This window comes from Numida meleagris, chromosome 3 (genome assembly GCF_002078875.1).
Source record: "Numida meleagris isolate 19003 breed g44 Domestic line chromosome 3, NumMel1.0, whole genome shotgun sequence".
In the NCBI taxonomy this organism is placed as follows: Eukaryota; Metazoa; Chordata; class Aves; order Galliformes; family Numididae; genus Numida; species Numida meleagris.
Window position 1 is genome coordinate 75,301,771 of NC_034411.1, and position 25,260 is coordinate 75,327,030.

The 25,260-nt window shown below is 43.1% G+C and overlaps 1 protein-coding gene across 8 annotated transcripts in view; it reads left to right on the forward strand.

Annotated features, from left to right (window-relative positions):
• The window catches only part of BACH2 (BTB domain and CNC homolog 2), a 185,224-nt gene that overhangs the window by 28,172 nt on the left and 131,792 nt on the right, over positions 1–25,260 (forward strand). For 6 of the 8 annotated variants that reach the window (XM_021389604.1, XM_021389600.1, XM_021389607.1 and 3 more), the window contains exon 2: positions 10,340–10,426. The gene's annotated coding sequence lies outside the window, so the exon portion shown is untranslated. Of the gene's footprint in view, positions 1–10,339; positions 10,427–13,475; positions 13,572–14,244; positions 14,427–25,260 lie in introns of those variants that run through there. The other 2 variants (XM_021389602.1, XM_021389606.1) reach the window with 2 other exon arrangements.

A 25,260-nucleotide genomic window follows, 5' to 3' on the forward strand; every position in this document is an offset into this window, starting at 1 on the left:
GCCATCACTCTGTGCGTGTGTCTCTCAGTTTTTGACAAAGCGCCACAGAGGTATCTATCAGATGAGCGGTCTGATTGAATGATAGCTCTTTTATTCTAAGACATACCTACATTGCATCTATATAATCATTTCTGTTTTATTTTACTTTTATATATTAATTCTACAGAAAAGTTTATAAAAGCCATGTTGTGTTTCTTAAGTGATTCTTCCAACAAAACCCTGACTTACAAATGCTTGGTGAGAACAGTGATGGGACCAGCATTGTTGATACCTGCAGGAGCAGTGGAAAATGAAAGCGCTGAGTCCTGTGGTTACTGCTCACACAGGGATGCAGCGGGCTCAGAGAGCCTACGGGAGGGCACATCCAGGGGGTCTACAGCTCTGTGTTTGAATGCATGTGTGAAATACCATCTCTTTGGTAACATCTGCTGCGTGCATCCCATGTCATCCCAGAACTTGCTCAGACATCTGAAGAACTCCCACCTCTCAACTGCACATTGCTAGTGATGCCTTTGTGGACTCACATTGGTAAATTCTCTATAGTACATAGTGCTCCTCTGCATTTAACATGTATATGTAGCTGCTTGGAAAAAATAAATTCATTTTACCTTGCTGCAGCTGTCAGTGAAAGGAAATTGTGCATTTTTCCCTTGAGTGTTGGGATAGTTTTTTTTCAGTCTTCTTTCTTTGAAAGCTGTAGTCGAGTGCTACTTTTCAGATCTCTCCCTTTCTTTACAGAAGAGAAATCACTTTCTGCTTTTCTTGTGTTCAGAATTATGCAAAACAGCTGCAAAACATAAACATTCAACAGTAAGTGCCATAGAAATGTATTCTAAAAAGATTCCACCGTTAACCACACCAAAGGAAACAAAAATGCAAGGTTCTTCTAATCAATGTAAAATGCAGGAAGTGACATTTAAATTCTGACTCATTTGAAATTAAGATGTCTTACCATTTTCCTCTTTCTAAGTGTTGAAGATTTTCCATTAGTTAAAGGATTGTCTTGCAGCCCTTCAAGAACAAGTTTTCCCATTTTTTTAAGAGGCTTAAGCTATTGGGTTTTCTTAAGATGATGGTGTGCGCTTGAATATAAAACCTTAATGAGCACTGCATACGTTTAATTGGCTGTGTGAGAACCTTTGCGAGAGGACTGACCTGAGAAATATTAGGAAAGGGTAGTCCCACTGCTTATCTTCGCACTTCATAAAAACCATTGTTTAATTCCTGGAAGAAGAGGGTGTTTCAGTCACTCAGCTTTTTTCTTTGTTCTGGTTTGCTTTGCTACTATTGGTCTTTTTCCTGGTCCCCGTCAGTGCAGGAATACAGTATTGAAATAACTCTGTGGTTTATGGCTTTTGCTCTCAAGGTTTTCATTTTTTCCTCATATGGAAGCCTTGTCAAGCCTCCAGTAAACACATTTTCTCAAATCCAAATTGAAAGCGAGGGCTGCAACACGGAACTGCTTTTGGCTGTGAAATCAGTGTCGGTGTCACTTGCACACATCCAGTCCCAGTAGCTCTGAGCTTGGGCTTGCACGAGCATTGGTGTTTGCCACCGTCCTCAGCAGCTGATGGCATCCAGCGCTCCTCTGGTTGACAGGATGAGCTGCGAGTCCGTGGTACCACTGGAGCTGTTTGAACAAGCATTCTCTCCTTCCTCTTTGAAGGGGCGTGCTCAAGCAAACACCTGTCCTTTCTTTGGGTTTGAATTGCTAATCTTTCATGTGTTGGGTACGCTATGAATTGCATAAAACTGTCGATGCTCTTTTAAAGCATGAAAGGACGATGCATTTGTTTCATTTCTCAGATGTCTGCCAGAAATTCTTGATATCATTGAAGTGTCAAGATGTTATCTCAATCACTTAAATTCTGTACTTTACTATTTCTCCATTGCTAGGGTTGAGAATAAAGTTAAACTTCAAGTATGAACTGTTTTTCAAATGGGATATAACATTCAAAGTTCTTTTAGCGAGTAGAACTATCGGAGTTGAATCTTTTTTATCAGAATATGCTTTTGTTTCTTTTCTCTCTAACTTCTCTGCCACATTGTGGTAAAATACGTCTTTATCTTGTGTGCATCTCCAGTATATTGCTCTGTCACCCAGAAGTGTCTCTGGTATTCAGGAGGTACTGGAAGATTTTAAAGTGCAATCTCTTAAGAAAAAAAAATTAAAAAGATATTCTTAAAAAAAAAAAAAATCCACTAAAGCCCTGTTAAATAATTAAGATGCTTTGGGCTTTATCAGAATTGACAGTGTTCTTGCCATAATATACATATGCAAAAACTGTAAGAAGTTTAATATTTTATAGAAAGGATAACTCCAAAACCTAAATCTGCTGGCTTGTTTCTATGGTAACAAATATTGAAATATGTCTAGCCAACACTGTGGGTCCCCCCACCCCCATTTAATTTCAGTCTATGGGTTCTAGGAATTCATTAAAACTGTAGAATCCTTTTAGAATTGGTATGTTCTGTTGTAAAATTCCCTAAGATTAATGTTGAACATAACTTTAAATTTTAACATAAACATTTCTTTGAGAGAGATTTCTTAGCAAGTGAGGGATTAGAGTTATATTTCTCTGACTGTATGCACATTGATCTGGTATTTTTGTTCTTTGCTGGTGAGTGGGATTTTCTTTTCTTTGCATGACTGTAGTTAAAAAATTGAGTTTCAGTCTATGGATTCTGCTGGAAATATTAAAGGCTTCTTAACTGGAGCGGTCTGGCTGGAAGATAACAATGGCATGGAGTCAGCGCCTGCATGATTAAAGTCAGTGGTCAGGACTTCTCTGTCAGAACCTGATCTTAAGATTAAAAAGATTACTTACTAGGGGTTTAGCCTTTATTTCAATTAATTGCACTTAATTTTTTCTCTTAGTACAGAGCCTTTTCTGGGTATCTGAATGAAGCTATTTCATGCCTGACTTCTTCTGGTTGTTTTTCTTTTGAGGGCAGCCCAACAGTGTTGAGAAGTAATCTGGAGCGTTGGCTGTGAGGTTCCATTCTCTCAGTGGTAACTCAAACCACAAGCACCTAGTCCTAGAACTAACAGAAAATTGTTGAAATTTTGAAGTGAAGCATCAGGTCCATTCAACATTTTGCATCTGGTTGACCAGTCAGCATTAGACAGATCTGGAAACATAATGACTTCTACTCTACACTGGGAAGACTCTGGTTTCTGCTAGGATACAAAGAACATAATGAGGCAACAAAATCTCAGGAACTGAGATTTGTACCTAACAGTTGTGTTTCAGAAGCTCTTGGTTATAGACTAAATACGGCTAATAGCCTCTAAACACTTTTCCTTGAAGAAACTGATAGCTGGGATCTTCGAAATTAGACCCAGCAGTCTTAACAGATGCCTCCAAGGGAAAGGAGATGCAGATGGAGCCAGTGACTGAAGGACTCAATGCAGGCAGAAGGTGGTACTCGGAGTAAGTGAGGATCAGGCATGGGTGTCCTTGCAGAATAGTAAGAAAGAAAGTGTATGTTTAATGCACAAAGGATTATTACGAGTGCAGGAATGACTTATCTCAGTAACAACCTCAAGAGCGGCCGAAAGAGAAGTATAGTGTATAAGCTCAAGTAAATGCTTAAAAACGAAAAATACGTAAGTACTATTGACAGGATTGTGAACAAAATATCCTGTCGCCTTCCAAGTCCTAGTTACATCTCCAAAACCTCATTTTATGATTGCAAATATTATGTAGAAAAGGAACTGAGACAACATTCAGTGAAGAAGTTGCTTCAGCTTGCTCCACCAGCGTGTGGATGTCCTTGGCTGAGGCAGCCGTCCTCCCTTCACACACCCACACACCTTGCAGTCAGGGACAGCCACGTCTACCCACCCTTTGCAATATTTTGGATTTTCCAGACTTCTGCCGGAGTCCTTGAAAGACTTCAGCTCTCTGCATCGAGCTTCACCCACGAGGGCAATTTAAATGATACATGCATACTCCTGTTCCCAAGAAAATGCACTTTTATTGAGGACCATTTTCTTTTTTTTCTTTATGATAGCTTTTCCTTTTAAAAAATATGTATATTAAAAAATAATAAAGCAGCCCCTGTATCTTAACTACAAGAGATGAATCTTGACTTTTCAAGACAGAGATTTGAAGTCTCCTTATGTAGTGCAGGGAAAGTAGTGATTGAATGCTCTGTAAGCTGAAGTGAAAGCTGACTTTTTTCTTTCTGTTTTCTTCTTTTTCTTTTCTTTAATCCAAACAAAATTTTGCAAAATTTTGTTCTTTCATTTCCCTGGTTCAGTGTGGAACTGGGTGAAACCACAGATGAGCTTCAGCCCAAACTTTTTTCTGAAATAATCAATTTTTCTTAAATAGCACAAGAATACAGTTAATGAAATGGGTTATGTTTTGAGGATTTCTTGCACCATACCAACAGACTTGTCAAATTTATTTTCTGGAAAACTGAGCTGGATTGAGAGCAGGATTATATGTCTGCATAAAAGCTGTGACTATTCCCCTTCCATTAGGCTTTTAATCTTTCACAGGCAAAGCTGGGCTGCCTGCTGAAGCACTGCCAGTTGGTAGCTGTCAGGGAGCTTTCACCATGGACAAATGCGTCCGCACCAGTTTTTCCACCTTACTTTAAAACATCTGGTATATATCAGGGTCCTACACACCCTTTTTGACTCCAGGAGCTGTGAAGTGAAAAAGCAACTTGTATGCTTGTCTGATCAGCTCTCACATTCTCATATGGTGTCTGTGTAATCAGATGCATCAAATAATACTTTGATTTACTCCTACAGCTTGAAAAATACGTACAGTCAGGTATAGATTAATTGCTTAAATCCTGCAGAGAGGGAGAGCAAACTTAGGGACGGGTGTGAGAGTTAAGAATACCAATGGTTATATTGTCTGCTCCATGCAAGACAAAGGCAGAGTTCAAGCCACGGTTGCTGCTAATAACCTTAGCCATGTTTTTGCAAGAGTCGATGTTTTTCTTAATGTGAGCAATCCCGTACAAAGATGCACACCAGATGATTACATAGAATAGGCAGTGTGAGTGCACGCCTAGAAATAAACAGCGGTTGGGAGCATTTGTTTTCTGCAGGAGCTAAAAGCTCCTTTTGGAGGAGAAGCAAGAATTTGTAGAGATGGGTTCATTTTAAATCTCTCTGAGTACTCAGTGCTGCCTCTGATAATGGGGGAATTTTCTTTCTGGTAGCTTTTTTGGAGACCTGATGTGCGTGGAATAAACGCTGGATGCTGAAAGTCCATGGTGACTTCTGCTGGGTATTACCAGCAGCCAGCCCCATGTCCGTGCTAGTTCAGTATTCACTTTCTTAAATTTGAGTCTTCCAGAGGTGAACTTTGGAAGAGTTAGGAGTAGTGGCATCGTTGCAACCTCTATTTTGTCCTCAATTCCCCAACCTTAAGGTGGGGAGTTTGCCTCTCTCCCCTCAGTTGGCGTTTCTGCCATGCCATCTCAAGACACAAAACATATCATCATTTTGCTTAGCCCCACAGCAGCTCCAAACTTGTGCTGGTTTAATTAAAAAACAGAACAGCAGCAGAGTAGAGTTGGGGCGGGAGTGCTGGGAGGTGTGGAGTGCTCGGGGCAGAAGCTTCAGCCTGCCTCCTCCCGCCTGCCACAAGAAATCCCTATGAGAGAAGGGAGTGGCATTGAGATGTGCCGTGAGCCTCCAGGAGCTGCGTGGTGCCCAAAACACTCTGGTTATAGGGAGCTGTCCCACCTCTGGAGGGCTTTGTTTTCCAGTGTTGTGGCAAGCCCCTTTTCCATCCTAAATATTTTGCAAGAGTGGATAGGTGACAAAGCTGTGAATTTCTCCTCCATGTCACGCACTCATAGAATTTAAAATCCTCATTCTGCCTTTCATCTTGTGAGCTGTTTTCTGCAGATATTTCCTAACTTTTCCCATGACGTTTTAGCCTGTTTCTTCAGAAGATTGTATGGGCTGAAAGAGACTATTGTTTCTGCAAGAGTGCAAGCATGTGCACATTTGCTGATCTGGTTGGTACAGGATTTCGAGAGTGGGTGTTTGACTGAGGAGCAGGATTTGGACGTGTGCGCATATGAATTCTTGCTTGCAGCGTGCTCTCATTTCATAAATAAGATCACATTTCACTTTCTAGGTTCCTCACTTGTGTTGCTCTAAAAGCTGAACTCTGGTATCATGAGATGTAAACAAGGAAATGGCATACAGTGAGATTACAGTAACTTCACTTAGCAGAGATTTGCAGGCTGTTTTGTTTTTCAGCTCTGTTCCTGGATAGGTATCAACCAACCACTTGTGTGGAGACTGAGCACAATTACTGTTCACAAATATCACAGGTTTGAAATAAATACTTTGTGCTTCCTTTCTTGTTCCAGTGTCTGGGTTTTCAGTTTTGAAGTACAGGCTAACGCATACTTCTCAGCATGGCATTTAGCAGGTAGGCTTTGGCAATGGAGCTGCGCTTGCCAGCTCTTGAGACACCGCAACCCAACCATTGCGTTTAGAACAAACTCTTATTGCATGGTGTAAACTGCTTTGCAAAGTGTTTTTCAGTAGGTTGGTATCGCTGGGGAACAAAGAAACCGCTGTGGGTTGTTTTTGTTTCACACCCAGGATCTTGCTGGATGCAACCTTGCCCCAGATTTGCTTCCACTTTTGGGAACGTTACCTAGAGGATGGCACTGGGATAACTTCAGCTTCCTCATCTATCCTGGTGACACACATCTCTGCCAGCAATGATGTGACATCTCCTCTGGGCGTGGAGCGAGAGCTGGTCTGCAGCCATCTGACAATACACTGCATCCCTGAGGGAGACAGAGTTTTTCTACAAGCAGATAGTAATAGGACAAAGGGGAATTGTTTTAAACTAAAAGAAGAGAGACTTAGATTAGGTGTTGGAGGAAATTCTTTACTCTGAGGGTGGTGAGATGCTGGCACAGCTGTCCAGAGAAGCTGTGGGTGCCTCATCCCTAGAGGCGCTCGAGGCCAGGTTGGATAGGGCCCTGGACAGCATGAGCTGGTGGGGGGCAGCCCTGCCCATGGCAGAGGGGTTGGAACTGGATGGGGCTTTAAGGTCCCTTCCAACTCAAGCCATTCTGTGATTCTGTGGATCCCATTTTCATATGGTTTCCCTGCTTCCTCAGGAATAGTTGCTCTTGTGAATGACTCCGTGGCCATAGAGGATTAAGGCTGGGACTTGCTGGTGGTACAAGAGTTGATGAGGATTATTCCTGTGGTTTGTTGATGGATTTTGTCCTGCTGAAAATCTTTTTGATGGATGGATGCACAGAAATTACTGGGTGTTGACAAAAGCAGTTGACAACAGCCAATTCTGTACAAGGATGGGGAAGAGCTTCTAGCTTCACCCAATGCCACTTGTGGTTTTAGCAGTTCTGGACCAAACTGCTATTTCAGCTGCCCATGAGGGGCTTTTTCAGTGTTTCAGTGGGGTAGTAGCCAACTCAACTGCCTGGCTGCACAGACCACCTCACTCCTTGCCCAAGTGATGTTCCTTAAATTGCACCGCCCTTTCAGAAGCAGAAGAGCACAATGCAGAGCATGGGCGCTGCCTTTTCCTATCTGATATTCCTTTTGTTTGAGAGTGAGTGAGCCCTTGGTGCTGCATCCAGGAACATTTGAGGCACGGTTTTGCTGTCAGTTTCTGCTCTGCACTCCTGAGGATTGCATGTAGGGCAGTTTGGAGGGCTCCTAGCAGTGCAGCTCCCTATTTACAGTCAGCAAGTTCATTAGAGCCCTAAATTATTTACCTTAAAGAATTCAAGCCCTGAATTATTTACCTTTAAGAACAGTCCTTCTGCGTCATGCATTGGGTTGACTGTAGAGCTGTGCTCTGCTATGGGCTGTGAATGTCTAAGCATGATACTGAGGGCCATTCCAACATTTTACTACTAATTTTATTTTCATACAAAATGAGATGAAAATATTACAGGTGAGGTCACAGTGTGAATCATCAAGATATACAAATGATTTGCGCAGCCCTGCTCCAAGCCTGGGAATTGCACAGACTGTTCATGGATCTGTGATTGTGCTGCTCTTTCAGCAAGAGCCCGCTGGGCTCCCAGTATTATGCTCTCCTCCTGCTGCTCCGTGCTTGGCCCTAGGATTTATTTATTGCTCTAATTGCACTCAAGCTCTACTAAAAAAGTTTGTAATTTCCTCACCAACTTTTCCGTTTATCGCTGTCACGCTTGAGAGTTTGATAAATGGTTTGGGAAGCGTTACCACTTTTTTACAGGAAGAGAGCTAAAATAAAGGACAGAGGATCCTGAGGATATCACAGCCTTGCCATGGAGATGTCTCAGTATCACATAATATTGCATGTAATGGAAACGCACTCCTTTTTGCGTTTGCTGTGAGCACTCATGCGTTTTGCTTGAGAGAAGCCAGGGTTTCAGGCTGGGTAAGAGCTTGCCGTTAGTGACTGCTTGGGAAAAGCCGGACTGAGAGACTTGCATGCCCTGCCCCTTGGCAGCCCTCCAGGGCTCAGCTGGCCTGCCCTAGTGGCTGTAGAAATAGTGGGGAGCCACAGGGTGGCTTCACCTTTGCTGCCAGCAAATGTCAGCACTTTCCTGTGCTTTCATCCTGCGGTGCACCACTGCTCAGGTATGTCCGCTGCACTGAGTGTGGCAGGGGATGCGCGAGGGGAAGTGCTGTGGGCAGCAGCTGCCCATAATGCTTCTTCCAGCACATCCCCCTGTCAGTGTTCTTTCTTACAGACTACCTTTGCTACACTGAATTAGAAATATGGGAAGTGAGTAAAAATGGTAAATGGCGTCAACGGGCATTGTATCAACGCAAAAACGGTTTACAGCCACTGCATGACCTGCAGCCTTCTGCACAGCTCATCGCTTTCTCCCCATCCGACCTCTCATTTCCCATCCCTGTGCAATGAAGTTTCTTGCTCTGGTGTATTTTCCGCTCTCTCCCTTGGCCCAGCTCTTGGCTGCCCTGCATCCAATGTTGGTGGCTCCATGCTGCTGGGGCTGCGGTATGGAGGTCACCTGGCGCAGGCACAGGGTCAGCTCTGTCTTCACTCAGGAAGCTGCAAATCTTTTCACACTTGCTCAGTAAAGAATATTTTTGGTTGTTGGGTTTTTTTTTTTTTATTGTTTTGGTTTTCTGAGAGCTTGCAAATCGACTAGTTTCGGACAGGTTTTTGTCATGGACAGCAAGGTTGATTTTCCACAGAAAAGCCAGTTCTCAATGCAAGTCCCAGGTTGAAAATCTCTGGGTTGCCAGAACATGTTGTGTTTTTCCAGGCACTTTGTTCTTTATGAAATGAGTCAGTCAGGCTGTTGTGACCAAAACCTTGCAACAAAGCTCTCTCTGGCAGACACCCATGTTGGCCATGGGCAGAGTATGCTGAACAACTGAGCACCGGTATGGCAGGAAGGGTGTCACAGCCATATCTCCCTGTGCTGCGAGGCCACCTGTACTTCATTTGTCCATGTGGAGATGAGCAAAGGATCGTGTGCAGGTGGCTAAGTTGCATCTTCTGCTGTGAAGGTTTCTGTTTCGTTTGCTTTCAGAGAAAGCAATGAAATATTGACGTTAATGGCATTTCCACAACTGAACATCCAGTCCTATTTTTTCTTCACTTATGATGTGTCTTCAGGCGACTCAGAGAGGCTAGTGGTTTTTTTATGAGGCTGTCTCTTCAGCTGGGTTTCTACCATACGGGCTTTTTTCTTCCTTATTTAAGTGTGGAAGTTTCTTATATGAAGTGTCCATTATGGTTCATCAGAAGAGTTTGACACTGAAGTGTGAAACAAGTAATGTGTGAAGTGGGGACTGAGCAGCGGCACAAAAAGACCTTTTTGAGAATTTTAAGTGAAATCACCACCTAAATAATGTTGTATGTGCTAAGTTCAGGGAAACTGTACGATTAAGTGATTTCTGTTGATGTAATTTTACAAGTATTATTTTTACATTGCTACTATGGTTATTAGTTGTGTGTATTTACTAATGAAACTGAAAGAAACATAAAAGAGGCTCTCTCTTCCTTTTTGTGCCTGCTTTTGGTGGCACTGAGTGTCTGCTGGGCTTTGGTCCTGGCGCTGCCGTCTCTGGGGGGCTGGATGCAGGATTTGGGCTCAGGGAGCTAAGTTCTCTCGCACAGCTCTGCAGGCAAGGTGCTGTCCTTGCTAGGATGCTGTCTCCTCTGGTTGGTCAGTAAGCAATTTTGTCAAAAGGACTTTTTCTTGTTTAATATCTTTGTGACGCTTAGTGGGAAAAAAAAAATTCTGAAATATCTGCTGGAAAGTCTAACTGCTGTAATACAAATAATAGATAATCTTGTCCAGTTAATCAATTTTATCTTTTGTGTTGGTTTTCACACAGAGCGATGAGGCAAGAGAGAAGTTTTTAAAAACAGAAAAATGTGATTGCGGAAACGTCACTGTTGGCAGGAGGACTCGGTGTATTCAGGTAACAATGTGACACTGCTCTTTTATTATGCTTTAAAAACTGGCTAGATTTCAGGTTGACAGTGGCCCTTTGTTAGGAAATGAGTGGTAGAGGGAGGTGACAAGGTATAACAAGACCCAGTGGCTGGCTGCTAAATTAATTCAGAGCCAGCAAGAGGATGTAAGTGTTCTGGCAGCAAGGGTGGTTTCTGAATGGGATGCTGTTGCTGGGGCTGGGACATCTTTCGTTATCTCAGGCTGTTAAAACTGAAGTTGTTCTTTTTTGTTTTCTGTGTTGTCCTCATTTTTACACTAAGAGTTAGGCTCTAGTTCAGCCTTTTAGAACTTCATTAAAGTAGGAAGGAAGCTCCAGGCCTGCGGAAGAAGGTCAAATGATTAGCTGTCCCTTCAGACTCTGAAATGCTGGATCTGTGACTGTTTCCCTTGAATTCCCCATTTTAAAAGATTTCTGGCTCAGAACAGATCATTATCTGCTAAAGTACCCGTACCTATATCTTTACTGTAGCAGACTAGCGCTGGGTGTTTTGTATGAATGAAGACAATTTCTTCTTGTAGAATGGTAGGAATTGTAATGTTGTTTATGTTTAAATACACTACCAATATGTTGGCAAAGTTACCTTAAAATATCATCTTTAATATATTCAGACCCTAATTGGTAAGAAAAGTAAGTTGCTAGCTAAAATGCATCTCTTATGTTTTTAATCATTCTAATTATTTTCGTAACTGAGAGGCAGGGATGGCTGGAGGGGGGACATTAGGAGTGCTAATTGCAATGCAGTTCGTAAGTGGAGCCAGATCCTACCCTCACATTTCTTATGCAGTCCTGGTGAAACCATCAGGCTTTTCTAGAACATAAGGGTTTTCCCCATGTCTATTTGATTTCAGGATAATGGCTTACAGTGGCTCTTTCACACACTGATTTCTCACACATATGAGGAAGTAGATAAGCATGCATCTTTGTCAATGTAGGCTTTTGGTTTTCTGCACAAATTTTCTTGAGGAGCAGATCAGCAGAGTTGGTTGCCTTAGACTGAGCTGTTTTTAACTGGAGATTCCTTTGCATTTTCTTTGTTAGATGCTAGGCGGAAAAAAAAAATGCAATTGCAGCTTTGCATTTCTGTGTTCATGCCCAAGAAGGACATTTAAATAGTGTGTGAATGGGCGTGGATTTAGTATTTCCTCGAGCCAGCTTCTTTTTAATGTTAAATTGCATACTCTGGAAAGATAGTTGCTGTATCAACATTAGCGTAATGACACTTTATGAAAAAATCAATATTCAGCCCTAGGAATCTGTCTTGGTGTAAACAGTTGCGTGCTTACGGCTGTGATGTGTATATGTTTGCAAATGTAATGGACTTGGTAACTTGGATAAACACTGTATGTGTGACTCATTGTGGAGTATGAACTTACTTTAAAGCAGCAAGTGTGGGATTTGTTGAATATCATGTTGCCTGCATCCCTGCATACTTACATTAGGTCATGATTAATCTCAAATTGGCCAACAACCTGGGAGGAGAATTACTGCTGATCTCCCATAGGTGACTCCAGAAATAAACATAAGGATGGAAGTGCTTTAAAAACATAAACAGTAGTTAGAATTCATAGAATCATAACGTAAACATATGGTACAAGGTCCTCTAAAATATAACGCTTGAAAGCTTTTTTTATAGTTTCAGAAAAGGTTTGTTTAGTTACCACAGGGAAAGTAAATATTTTCATTCCTTTTTCTTCAGTTCTTTCTCATTTTGTTCCTCTTTCTTTTTTTACTTTTTTTCGTTTTGGTGGGCTGGGGCACCACAACCTGGCATAGGCTAGAAAGCTCAATTTGGGGCAGTTTGCTAATTATCCTTCTCTTGATGGAGACTCGAGGTGTTCGTGCAGTACTGGAACACAGCGGACGTGATAGTGCTGCAGTAGCCCCGGGGTCTGTCAGGACAATGTCCGTTTTGTAGTGCAACACATCAAGGCTCTGCACTGGGTGAAGCGATCCCAGTGTGTGCTCAAGGTGCACAGGGGGCTGCACGCTGTGGCATCCCTGTTCTTTGGACAAGTTTTGGGGGTGGCATTTCAAGCGCCAGTAGCAGGGTGGTGTGTTGGGAGGAGAGGCCAATGCTGCGAGGGGTGAAGGATGAGGATGGAGAGCAGGGGGCAGAAGAGGGGGAGGGCAGCAGGAGAGGGGGAGCCGGGAGGAACACGCGGCTCTGGGGGGAAATGCTATGTGCTTTGCAGTTGCCTGTGTGGATAGAAACCAGATGGTGTGCTGGAACACCCGCTCACTCGGGTGACGGTGGAGCCAAACATATGGTTAATGGTTAGGAGGAATCGCTCGCAGAGCCAGGGCTTTGCTGACTGCCTCGCATTACAGATTGTTACAGTGTGTCATTACATTGCCAAACTAAGTGCTTAATACCCAGTGCGGGTGCTGGGCACACATCGGCACAGATGACTTTCCACGCAGGGCTGGTACAGCTGGGAGGCTGACACCACGCGTGCCTCCGTGCGTCCCCCACCACATCCTCTAGACCCCGCTCGCCGTGGAAGTGCCGTAAATCTGGCTTTTTACAAGCCCCAAACCTACAGCAGGCAGCTTTCCTGTTCTGTGTGCGTGCCTTTAATCCAGTTATTTCCAGCGGCGTACGGTTGCGTTTTGCTTTTCTCCCCACAGCGTCCAAGTTCACCTCGGCTGTGGCCCTGCGCTTACATGCCCGGCATTTGAAGTTCCTGCGCCGGGAGCTTTGGGCAACACCAGGCCCATGTTATCTAAGGAACTGCTGAGCTCATTCATCTCCTTTTCACGGCCCGCTTCCTTTTATTTTTAGCCAAATCCGTCAGGCCTGACAGGCGGGTAATTTGAGCCAGAGAAAGGGCAAAGCTCCAGGTCCTTTCCACAAAGCAATTCTTCTCCTCCCTCCTGGGAAGGCTCCAAACTCGGCCTGCTCCAGGCAGATGGATTTGTTGAGTCATGTGAGATCATTTACACAAAAACACAGTGAGGCGGTGAAGAAAAAAAAAAAAAAGGAAAGAAAAAGAAAACGGAGGGGGAAGGGGTGGGGGAGCGTGTGCTGCTGTTGGTTGGGCTGCGAGGGTAGGAAATGTGCTGCGCGGCAGCGAGACGGAGGAATGCTGCGGATTCATTCTTGTATAAGGTAATGTCTAGTTTACAGTGCAGGGTGGAGCCAGCGTGGAGAAATCACTCGAAAACAGATTACTCATTTAAAACTAAAATTCTCCTCGAAATAGAACAACCAAGACCCAAAACGACCAGCAAGCTGTGCGTGCACACAACAAAGGGCATGCTGCTGACAGCGCTGGTTTCCAGGAGCAAGGAGCTCCTAGCCGGGGCTGTTGGAAAAGCAGCTCGCCCCAGTTCTACAGGAATGGCTTTGCCAGGGCCGGGGAGCCCAGCAGCAGCACTGTTGTGTGCCCACAACACAAATGTTGGTTTGGGGGGCTGGGAAGGAACAGGGGCACAATGTGGTGCCCATGACGAACGGGCTACTAGCATGGTGTGGGGCCAGAGTGGGGCCATGCCTTCCTTGTGGCACAGTCTGCACCGCGTTGGGGAGTGAACTGCAGTCAGGCATGGGGATTGAATGCTGATTGTGTTACCGTTTGCAACCTAACCTAACCCTGGCATGTTTTGGATTGTTTTGTTTATTTGAGTGGGTGGTAAGAGAGAACATCCAGCTTGGGGTTGTTTAGATCTTCATGCATCCCTGAGAGAATTAGGTTGGGTTAATTTTGCCGTTTTGTAATAATATGTATTCAAACCTTAAATAGACATGGACTGTATTTAAATATTCTTAATATGATTTCCAGTTTCTCTAGATTTCTTAACATGGCAGTATTGAATGTCAGTGTATTGCCCTGATGATGACTGAGTGCTGGAGCAGAAACTGCAATTGGAAATTGATGGAGTACACACACAATAAAGCAAATTCAATGCAAAGTCTTTAATTCTTCACTGCAGTTAAGGAACTCGTATGTATGTGCAAATGCAGGTTCGTATTTTAATTTGACTCTCTCTCGCAGAAAACAGCATCTTCTGCAGGCTCTGCAGCAATGTCCAGTCAAGGTGCTGTCCTTTTGGGAGGGGAGTGTTTGCTTGCAGCCTGCCTCGCTCTGCTTGGCCTTGTCTTCCTTTTTTATTCTCCCGCTTCTTTTTTTTTTACACATTCATCTGAAAAGCCACCGGATTTCATGGCTTGCTCACCGCACCGCGCTGTGCTATTGAGCATGTTTGGCATGGAGAGAGCCTTCTCAGCTAGACCAGCTTTCTGCTTTGGAGTTTTCTCACTTGGAGGAAAGCCTTTGTCTCCTGTCTCTTTATCAACTTCCCTCATTAATTTTGGAGAAGGAGCACTTGGCAGGACCCCGAGTCTCTGCTGGGTCCCACACTGGCCACTGCACAAACTCACAGCAGGTTCCTTGCGCATCAACTCACAGCTGAGGACTGGGGTGAGAAGCAGCAAGGAATGAGAGTAAGGAAGATGTATGTGGCCAAACTGGAGACCGGGGCCATGCGTTAAAGGATGACCACATAACTAGAAGTCACTGTAGGTTGCGCTGAGATCCTCGAAGTTACAGAGAAGGACAGCGTTGCTATTTATTCTTTTTGCATAGTTACTGTAACGTTCTTTCCCCCCACTTCCCCAAATACCTCATTATCCTACATTTTCTCTTGCTGTGAGCAACATTTCTCATAGTTTACACAGAGCTGCAATTCATGTTAAACTCTCACTTTGTAAAGCCAACCTCCCATCAGTGACTGTGTGATTTCCACCAGAAAAGAAGTTTGTGAGGAGCCAAAGCCTTTTTTTTTTTTTTTTTTTGATTTTGGCTGAGTGGACAATCTCTGTATAATTCCTCTGTTAAGTTTTTAGGTCCGTAGCTTCATCTCTGTTTATTCCACTTGGAAGACTTGTAATTTTACTTAATACCCTGCACCCCAGTATCTCCTTTCTCTCCTCTTAAGTTGCCACATTCATTGTTTTCTACTTCTTTATATCAGACATCCAGCCAGACTAGACAGGTTTTGGGAACTGTTCATGACCTGACTATCAGGAAAATCAGCTTTACTCTTCCTTCTCTCTCTTTCACAGCTGCTCAGTTTCCCCTCCTTCTAAAAACTATGTTGTCTGTAAGATGCTATCGGCCTCATACTTCTTTTATCTCACTTCTCATATCGCTTCCATTCTTCTGGCCATACTACCTCTTCCTCTGTCTCACGATTAGACCAGGAATGTCTCTGCTGCTGGCACCTTCCCTCGCTGCACATACTGTGGCGCTGCCTCCTTTGGGATCCAAGGAAGTGCTTACATGTTATGTCATCTCCTGCACTTGGCTTCAGTTTCTACAGCGTACACCAGGTAGAGGGTATCTTCTTGAGTAATTATTATTTCATTGCAACCAGCTCTCTTCTCAACGCTGAGCTGACAGTGCTAGCATTTGAGAAGGGAAATTCCTTGGCAGATATATGTTGACTCTTAAAGGTGTTTTGGTCGTATCTCTGTATATTCTTTTAGACCTCCACAGGGAGCACTGTTGGCCTCCCACCTGAACCATTTGCATTAGATTGTCTCTTCTTTAGCTCATGTTATTTCCACACTGGGATTCCACATTATTTCCTGAGAAGAGTTGAATACAGAACGCCTCCAGAGCTGAAAGCTGTAACAGCTCTGTTTTCTCTAAGAGACAGACTTGTTCCCCATTTCCAGAGCTGGGTTCTAACTGGGATGCGCAGTAGTTGCCACCATGACCATCCAGGTCAGAAGCAGAGCAGGAAATCCTTGGTGCCTCATGACCCAAAGCAGCAGAATTGTGGGTTCTGCTCTGAGGTTTGACCTAGTTGTTCATAATAAAGAGATGCAACTCATAGCTGGTTCCTGGAATTCACACCACTGAAGCACACCAAAGCACATGTTATTTCAGCAGGAAAGGCAGTTTTTCTTTCCTGCAGGCTTGAAAGATCTTCATTTCCTTCCAAAGATCTTATTCTGCACCGTAATTGTACAGCCTTCCACAATCTGAAGTTGTGCCAAGGAAGGAGAGCTGTTCTCCTTGCAAGCAAGGTAACCCTGTACTTTGAGCTCCAATTATACTCCAAGAAAGGATCAAATAGCAATTCCCTCTCGCAGAAAACTTGAGCAAACTTTATAATCCTCTGCGGAGGGATCAGTGGGCTGAGAGCTGATTTCTAAGAAGAGTGGGGCAGTGACCTCCTTATATCTCAAAGTATTCATTTATGGCATTTACAAGCATGCATTTATCTTAAGATAAATAAATCTCTAGGCTGACATGTTCTCCCTATAGAAAATCATGGAAACGTTTGTGTAGTGGTGGCAGTTTCCTCTACTTAATGCATGCGTCCACAGGGCAGCCCAGAGGTGAAGCAAGATTTGTTCTAAGCATTTATTAATCTAAATTTACACCGAGCTTTTTAAGGCATTAAATGTACATAGATTTTTCTCATCCAGCAATGAACTGGTGCAATGAGGAAGTGCAAGACTGTTGATAATGTATTCTGAAACTTAGCTTTTTCTAGTTGTGGCCAAATCCCATTAACTGTGATTTCCCTGCTTCCTTTTCCTCCTGTTGAGCCTTCTGGATAGTGGCTTCTCTGAACAGCTTGCTTGGAGAATCTGCTCTGAAAATCTCCCAGCCTGTTCGCTCTTCTCAAAGAAAGCAAAACTTGGGGAGCAGCTTATCACCCACTCATCAGCAAACTTAACCAAGTTCTGCTACAAAGCCTCTGTCGGGCATGGACCAACCGAGCCTTAAATTTCTTTCCTTTCCATTCAGTTGAACACAGCAGAGGTAGAAGTCTTTTCGGAGATTAAACTTTGCGTGGTGATTTAATGATATATCAGTCCCAACAGACAGCACAGGATGTATAAAATTGACTTCTTTATCCCCTTCTAGCATCCTCAGAGATACTTAAGAGTTTTTAGGGGTTTCCGGCAAAGGTGCGCAAGCACCCTCTGATACTGCCACTGTAGCAGCAGTTTTTTCAAGTTCATGTTAAAAAAAACTAAGTTGTTTAAGGCTCTGTTCACCCCATTAGCTTTTATTTTTAACTTACGGTTCCTGTAGCATTTCTAACTGCTAACATGATCTTTTATTTTTTTTTACTTTTATCCCATTATAAATTAAATTGATGTCAGCAAATGCTGTTTCTGATCATGCACTGTAAAAAGGTCCCTCTTTGCCTAAGTCGCAGGCCCCTTGCTTATTCACAGCCTTTGTGTAATTAATGGGAACGTGCTATTACTCCCTAATACATTTATTCATGTATAATAGATATTTGTGGGCCATATTTGGCATTAAATGTATGTATCACTGCTCTTGAGGCGTTTTGGTGGCTAAATAGCTGGTATTATATCCTCTGGTTACTCATTTTGATGTTTTTCCTGTGTCCATACTGAAGCGTGTGTGTTACACAAACATTTTTAGTTACAGTCTTGTCAGATTTGTTTAAGGAACAGAAATGTCCTCATTTTTCAGAGATGTTTATCTGTAAGTGAGTGGAATTATATTAATGTTTTTTCTCAGTTGATCAAATTCTAAGTGCTAAGATGAAAGGCCCACTATTACGTTAGTACTCCTCTTGCTCAAGCAGGGCTGTTTGCCGGAGCAGAGCAATTTATCTCCTGTATCCGCTTCTCTAATTACAGCATGAAAAGACCCTAAAGAACCCTGCTAGTAAAAGATCTCCTTATTGCAACCAGTGTAAAAATCAGGTTTAAAATGCATTTTAACTGGTGCTCAGTTCCACATTTGCTACCTCTTGATTACCATGGTCACAGCATAAATAAATGCATTTGATAGCTTACTTGATCGTGAAAATGTCGAATGTCTTTCTCCTTCATCAGAATATTCCTTTTATCAAAGATATCTGCTGTCACATAGCTCCAAGCTGTTGCCTGTTGATTTAGTAAAAGGGAACGTCATATTTGAGAAAATTAACCAGTGCTTGCAAGTTTGCTTCTTACTGAAAAACGATGAGAATATTTTATTAATTTCAGCTTCTTGTTTTCTATTTGAATACTTTCTCAAAATTAATAATGAAGTGCTAAAAAGTGAAATTGTCACGCCATCGCCTTCTGGGAGGATGACATAAATAATTAACAAGGGCTATCTCTCTGCTTGGTTTTCGGTTGATTGCTTATTGTTTTCCGCATCGTGCCGTGAATGCCTTTGAAGTTCCTGGAGAGTGCTTGAATTGTGCTGGACCAGCTCAGCCCTGTTGCTGCCTTTCTCTGCGTTGTCCACATTGATATCTGGCTTCAAAATTGGGATTGATGTCAGAACCCAGATGATATTGCTCTATCTTTTTTCCCTTGGATGCATCACTTGGGTGCAAGTATCAGTGGGTTTTTGAAGTTCCTCTGTAGTCCCTGATGTTAGAGCCAGAGGGGCTGTGTGGAGGACATCTCACACAGGTAGCAGGGAGCTGCAGCAGGTATGCATGGCACAGCTATGCTTGCTCAGATGTGATTTAGAGAGCAAGAGGTTAAAAGGCCAGCATAAATCATAAATCACAGTCTGAAGCAGGCTTTTGAATCTGATGGGTCTGTTCTGAGGTGATGCTAGTTTGGTGACACAGTTTCAGTGCGTGGCCAAGAGTTTCGACCCTCCTCACAGGCTGACAGCTTCACACCCAATGGGAAGTTATTTTTCTGCTCAGTTTTGTGCCTTTTGAGTGTTGTAATTGGAAATAACTGCAAATAAAGGGCCAGAGGTTTATGGGGGTATTCTGGACTGTTCACTTTTTAAAATAAATCTGTGATTATTTCTTCATGGGGCAAGAGGGAGAATAGTTCATGCCCTAGACTGTGGAGAAGTTTTTGTATTTAATGCTGATTTTAACCGTGAGGTATCAATGACTTCAATTCCATTTGAAATGCTGCATTTAGACTTAATGAAAGAGTTTTGGATAACACTGCTGGAGTAATTGCTGCAGCAAGGACTCCCCACGTGAAAACAGTGGTATTTCTAGAATAAGATGAGTGAACTGATCGATGGATGAGAAACTAGTTACAGGACTGTACCCAGGGAGTAGAGGTCAATGGCTCAGTGTCTGGAAGGAGATCAGTGACGAGTGCTGTCCCTCAGGGGTCAGTACTGGAACCAGTACTCTTTAATGTCTTCGTCAATGACATCAACAGTGTGATCGTGTGCACCCTCAGCAAGTTTGCAGAAGACAGCAAGCTGTGTGGTGCATTCTACATGCCTGAGGGATGGGATGCCATCCAGAGGGACCTAGACAGGCTTGAGCAGTGGGCCCAGGAGAACCTCATGAGGTTCAGCAAAGCCAAGTGCAAGGTCTTGCACCGGGATTGTGGCAGCTCCCACTTTCAATAGAAGCTGGGGAATGAAAGGATTGAGACAGCCCTGCTGAAAAGGACTTGGGGGTACTGGTGGATGGCAAGCTGGACATGAGCCAGCAATGTGCCCTTGCAGCCCAGAAAACCAACCATATCCTTGGCTGGGCTGCATCAAAGAAAGCATGGTCAGTAGGTTGGGGGAGATGATCCTGCCCCTCTACTCTGTCCTGGTGAGTTCTCAGTACAGGAGAGACATGGATCTATCAGAGAGGGTCCATAGGAGGGCCACAAAAATGATCCAAGGGATGGAACACCTGCCCTGTGAGAACAGGCTTAGAGAGCTGGTGCTGTTCATCATGAAGACTCTGGAGAGACCTGATAGCAGCCTTTCACTATCCAAAGGGGGGGCCATAAGAAAGTAGACAAACTCTTTAACAAAGTCTGTTGTGATAGGACAAGGGGAAAACGTTTCAAACTTAAAGAGGGGAGACTTAGATTGGATAGAAGAAAAAACAAATTTATGATAAAGGTGGTGAATTGCTGGAACAGGTTGCCTAGAGAGGTGGTAGATTTCTAGAGACATTCAAGGTCAGGCTGGACCAGACTCTGAGCAACCTGATCTACCTGTGCATGTCCCTGTTCATTGCAGCTGAGTTGGACTAGATGACCTTTAGTGGCCCCTTCCAACTGAAATGATTCTGTGATTTTATGAAGTAATGCTGCAATTTCCAAACAGTAGAGGAGATGCATGCAAGTTGGTGACACATATTTTGATTTTCAGTACAGTAGGTGGCAGGAGAGACAAAACAACAGCTTGGCTGAGGTAGCTGCTTGTCCACCTGCCACAATAACGAATGAAGGCCTCACCATGTCTACACCCAGTATCTGAGTGACATTGTATTGCCAGGTGATGTCTGTCATCTGATGTGATAGACAGGGAGAGATAAAAAGATGGGAATGTTATACACTTACTGTGATACCCATGTTATATGCAGCATTGCACTCAGCGTCTTGTATTTCTACAGTGTCTTCTGGTAGGCAGCAGGGACTAAAGGGCAGCCCCAGCCCCAGATAAGGCTGTGTCCCTTTATACCCTTTGTCTTCCCATTGTGTCCTTTGCTCAGACTTCCTTCCTTCTGTCTTGCACAATTGTTGGTGCCTACAAGACCATAGCATGAACTTCCCAATGGGGTGAATCCAGCCAACACCTAACTGAAAACATGGATGGTGTTTCTACAGCTCAGCAGTACCATCTTACCTCATGCTCGTGAAACTAGATTTAGGCAAGGGAGCAAGAGGCTGTTTGCTTCGGGCTGTAGTAGAGCTGCCCCTTTGACGTACCAACCTGTCAAATAGGATGGAAGAGGTACTTCTTTAATGGATAGAAAAATAGGTTCTTGATATCTAATATTCCAGCGTCTGACACTCTTGGGCTTCCAGTCTGCAGTGGGGTAAAGTAACTAAGAAAGTCTGAAAAACATCTCTTTTCTAACAATGCAAGAGTCTTTCCTAATGGAGAAGCAAACTAAAGAAGTGAGATTAATAGTGTTCTCCCATCTCTCTTTTTTTAAAGGTGAAAGAGATGCTCTTCATCTCACTTTAGTTAAGGTGAACAGATTGTTTCCTTTCTTACTTATGAGAGATTTAGCCTCTCGTTGCAGACAAGGACAAAATCTGCTCTGGTGCACGTGTAACTCTAGCAAAGTCAATGAAGTTGCATTTGTAAAAGAGAAAAGGAGGTTTGGCTCATGGTTTGTAACTGGAGAAAGAAAACAGTTCTGTCTTTTGATTTATAGGGAATTAGCATATGGCTAAAATCAGTCTAGCCATTTGCTGTGTTTTTTTCCAAGGATTGTTCTCTGGAGTGGAGGACTTCTGGTCATGATAGGAACAGCTTTACTGTGTAGACCAACCAGAGGGCACTGAATTTGCCTTAGAGCACAAAGAGTCAAAAGATATTTGGCTCATACTTGTCATAGAATTTTGTACTGTGTGAACCATCTTCCAAGGATGACTTTAGTCCTCCATTTATCTGTATTTGTCCATAAACTGAATTCTGGCAAAGCAAAACAGCTAGTCATATGACTGCATATTCCTTTGATGGGTAATACTGTTGAGCAACACCTCTTCGTTACTTATTTTCTGTGTTTGTGCCCATTTGTTTAATAAAATTTTTGTTTGCATTCTTCGGATATATTAGTGTTGTTTTTGCAGTTGAAGTTATCTGAAAATTGAACTGGTGTTGAAGATTTAAAACTGTCAGTGTGATGTAGTGGCAAGGACAAGACATCTGTTTAGGAGCTTGCTTGGTTGTATTTGCTGGAAAGCCTGACTGCCCCATAGATAGAACTTGAGCACCTCTGGGCATCTAAAAGAGGATGAAATATGAACCTCGTTTTGATGAGAAATGGAGGCTAGAACATAGTGATTTATTGAAGGTCATGGAAGAAACCTGAAAGGCTGAGATCTGAGTCTCCTCCAGCCCACCCTAGGAGCTCAGTTCTGTATCTTTTAGCACAAGTTTGCTTCCCCTCCCTTGAGAAACATGAGAATCTTCCCTTTGGAAAAATACCTGTCCCTATCACAGGAGAAGTAGGTGCAGACTGAAAACTTTGGAATCAAGTTTAAGACTTGCTGTCAAGCAAACCAGCACATTTAGAGAGTAGCTTGCTGTAGCTGTAGTTACTGGTATTTCAAGGGGAAATGATTTGAGGGACACAAACAAAAGTTAGTAGCTGTTCTGTTGTTGCTTTACATACAATTCAGAGTTTAGTAGCTGAAATGGAGTAGGGATCTAGGTCTATACTGAGCTTGAATGACAGTGAAGCAATACGGTCCCACCCAAGGACAGGTCTTTTTTCATAGAAAAGCCATTTATAAAGAGTGGGACCCAATTTGCCTTAGAAAAAACCTGTTATCTTTCAGATACTAATACATTGAAATAAAAATGCTTGGCCGCAAATATTTAATTGTTTCTGTAACCAGGTTTAACTGTGGGGTGTTGTACTTGGTGAAGAAGATTGGGGAGAGTTTCTATTGTGTAAAAGTAGTAGCCATCTGATGCTAGTTATGAAAAACAGATTGAAACAGTCATTTTAGAATGAATTTCCATAAGGAGCTTGTAGAAGGGCTTATGCTGCTCTGGAAGAAGTCTGACTGCACTTTAAAGTAGACACCTGGATTGGTAATTGGGAAAATATTGTTAAACAACTGGAATTTAAATACCAGTACGGCTTCATTGTAATAATTTCCCAAAAGGCACGTTGGTAATTCTGCTAAATAGAGAGTTTAATAGACTTCAATAATGTGTGCTTCGGAGACTCTATACACAAAGGAATTATGCATAAAACATTCATTATGGTAAACTGCTACCTTTTCGTGTAACTAGGAATCTGTTGAAACAAAACTAGCGCGTTCCATGTGGAGGCATGATGTTGAGTGTTAACACAATCAATTCTCGCCACCTTGCCTGTCGCTTCACCTGTGTTGGTCGAATTTGCAACCTGTATAGCTTTACCCAGTAATAAACGGATTTGTGGACATAGATATTAGTTAGTTTTTGAGGAATTCTTTGTCCACAGGAGTGTTGTTAAGATGGAGCACAGCTGCTGCTCAATCACACTTCCCTAACTCTGGAACCAGTGCTAGGCTGTGTTTGCTTTTGAAGTGCCTACTCTGTGTCATAAGAAGAAATACCTGATAAGAAACATGGAGTAACCCTCCCCCCCCCTTTTTTTTTTAAGTAANAAAAAAAAAAAAAAAAAAAAAAAAAAAAAAAGAAAGCAATGCTAGCAAGCTGTTCTAAGCGAATTTTGCATTTGATTTCAATATGCTGCTGCTGAGGGCCCTGCTGGAGAACAGTCGAGAAAGTGGAAGGAGCAGATGCTTTTGGTAGAACAGTAGGGCATTTATCTCTTTTAATGAGGTAACATCATTAGTGCTGACAAAGTGCTGCAAATCAATACATGTAATGGACTGCTGCTGTCTTTCAATAGTGCACAGATTGCTGTACTTCTGAGCATTCAAATCTGCTGAATCACAGGTCAGGTGTTATCTCTTGTGATACTTTTTTTTTTTAACTATTTTGATATTCCCCCTCCCTAATCTTTGCCTTTGATCTGAGAGATCTGGAGCACACTGCCAGAATCTGTGTTGGGGCAGGCAGAAATGTCCTGATTTTAAGAGCATGGGAGCGCATTTAAATGCCGCAAACATCTGCTGTGATGCAAGGACCTTCCTTTTAATTGGAAAACATGAGGTCACTCATGTCTCTTTGAGCCCGTCTCCTTCTGCCTAAAATGGCTGCAGGTTCTGTTGTTGTTTTCTATCCCGTACCTTCTGCCTGCTTCCTTTAGAGCAGCAGTATCATGTCAGCGGTGCCAATCATGTCAGCTGGTGACTCCACTGACCCCAGCATTCAGCAACAAAGAGCTGGCGAAAAAGAGGTGGCTGCTGTGCTGGCCAGGGAGGAGCAGCGGGTGGGGGGAACCTGTGGGTCACGGCCTTTTTCCATGCAAAATCCATAGGTGTGAAAATCAGCCACACCGTTTTGTGCACGGTGACCAAGAGAAGAATGAGGGGGATTTCAATAGAGATCTTCCCTTTATTCTTCACTTTGTAGGTGGTAAACAGCAGCACCTGACTGCTGTGGTATGAAAATTAAACAAAACAAACAAACAAAAAGAAACAGCCATAGAATGAATCTGAATTTGAAAAAAAGCATGGAGATTTTAATAATGTCTCTGTTAAAAATGGCTTGATTCCCCCCAGAACTCCCATCAAAATCATGTCATCCTTCACTACAAGTGTATATTGTAACCAAAACATTTGAGGCTCACTGTTTGTTTATCGGAGAGCCCATGGGTAACGCTTGGGCATCAGCACTGATTCCAGGAAAAGGGGCTGCTGGTAAGAAAGATTCATCTGAATACATCACGCATGTGAAAAAAAATGTGGTTCCTCTTTCTTTTTTTATCTGCATGCCCCTCCCAGCCTGGGCTTCCCACACCTGCTTGCGGTGAAAGAATATGAACAGAATTGCAGATTCCTCCCCATTAACTGTTGCCTGACAGCTCTGGCTAACAGTCCAGTTTTTCTTTATTTGTCTTTCTTGCTCTCTGCGACACACACAGCAAGCTTCTGCCATCACTCCAGGCAATTCCATCACTGACAGAAGACTTGACCACATTTTTGCCCTGCCATGGGCTGGAAGATGGCAGTGTCTGCTAGAGCTGAGAGCTGGGGGCTGCTGCAGCAACGGCCCTATGCAGTTAACGCTCCTCGCTGCAGCAACCAAGTCCTTGCCAAGTAGAATCCTTATTAGCGGGTGGTTACTTCCTTGTGGTCTTAACTGGCAGAAAGCAATGACCATCAGATATAGAAAAAGTATTATCTGGGGAAAGCTGTGAGAACCTTGCTTCTCTTTTCTCCCCTCGCACCCCGCAGAAAATCCCTTTTATTAATCAACGTTCCTCCATCATGTACCACAGACCTTTTGTGCTATCTCCCT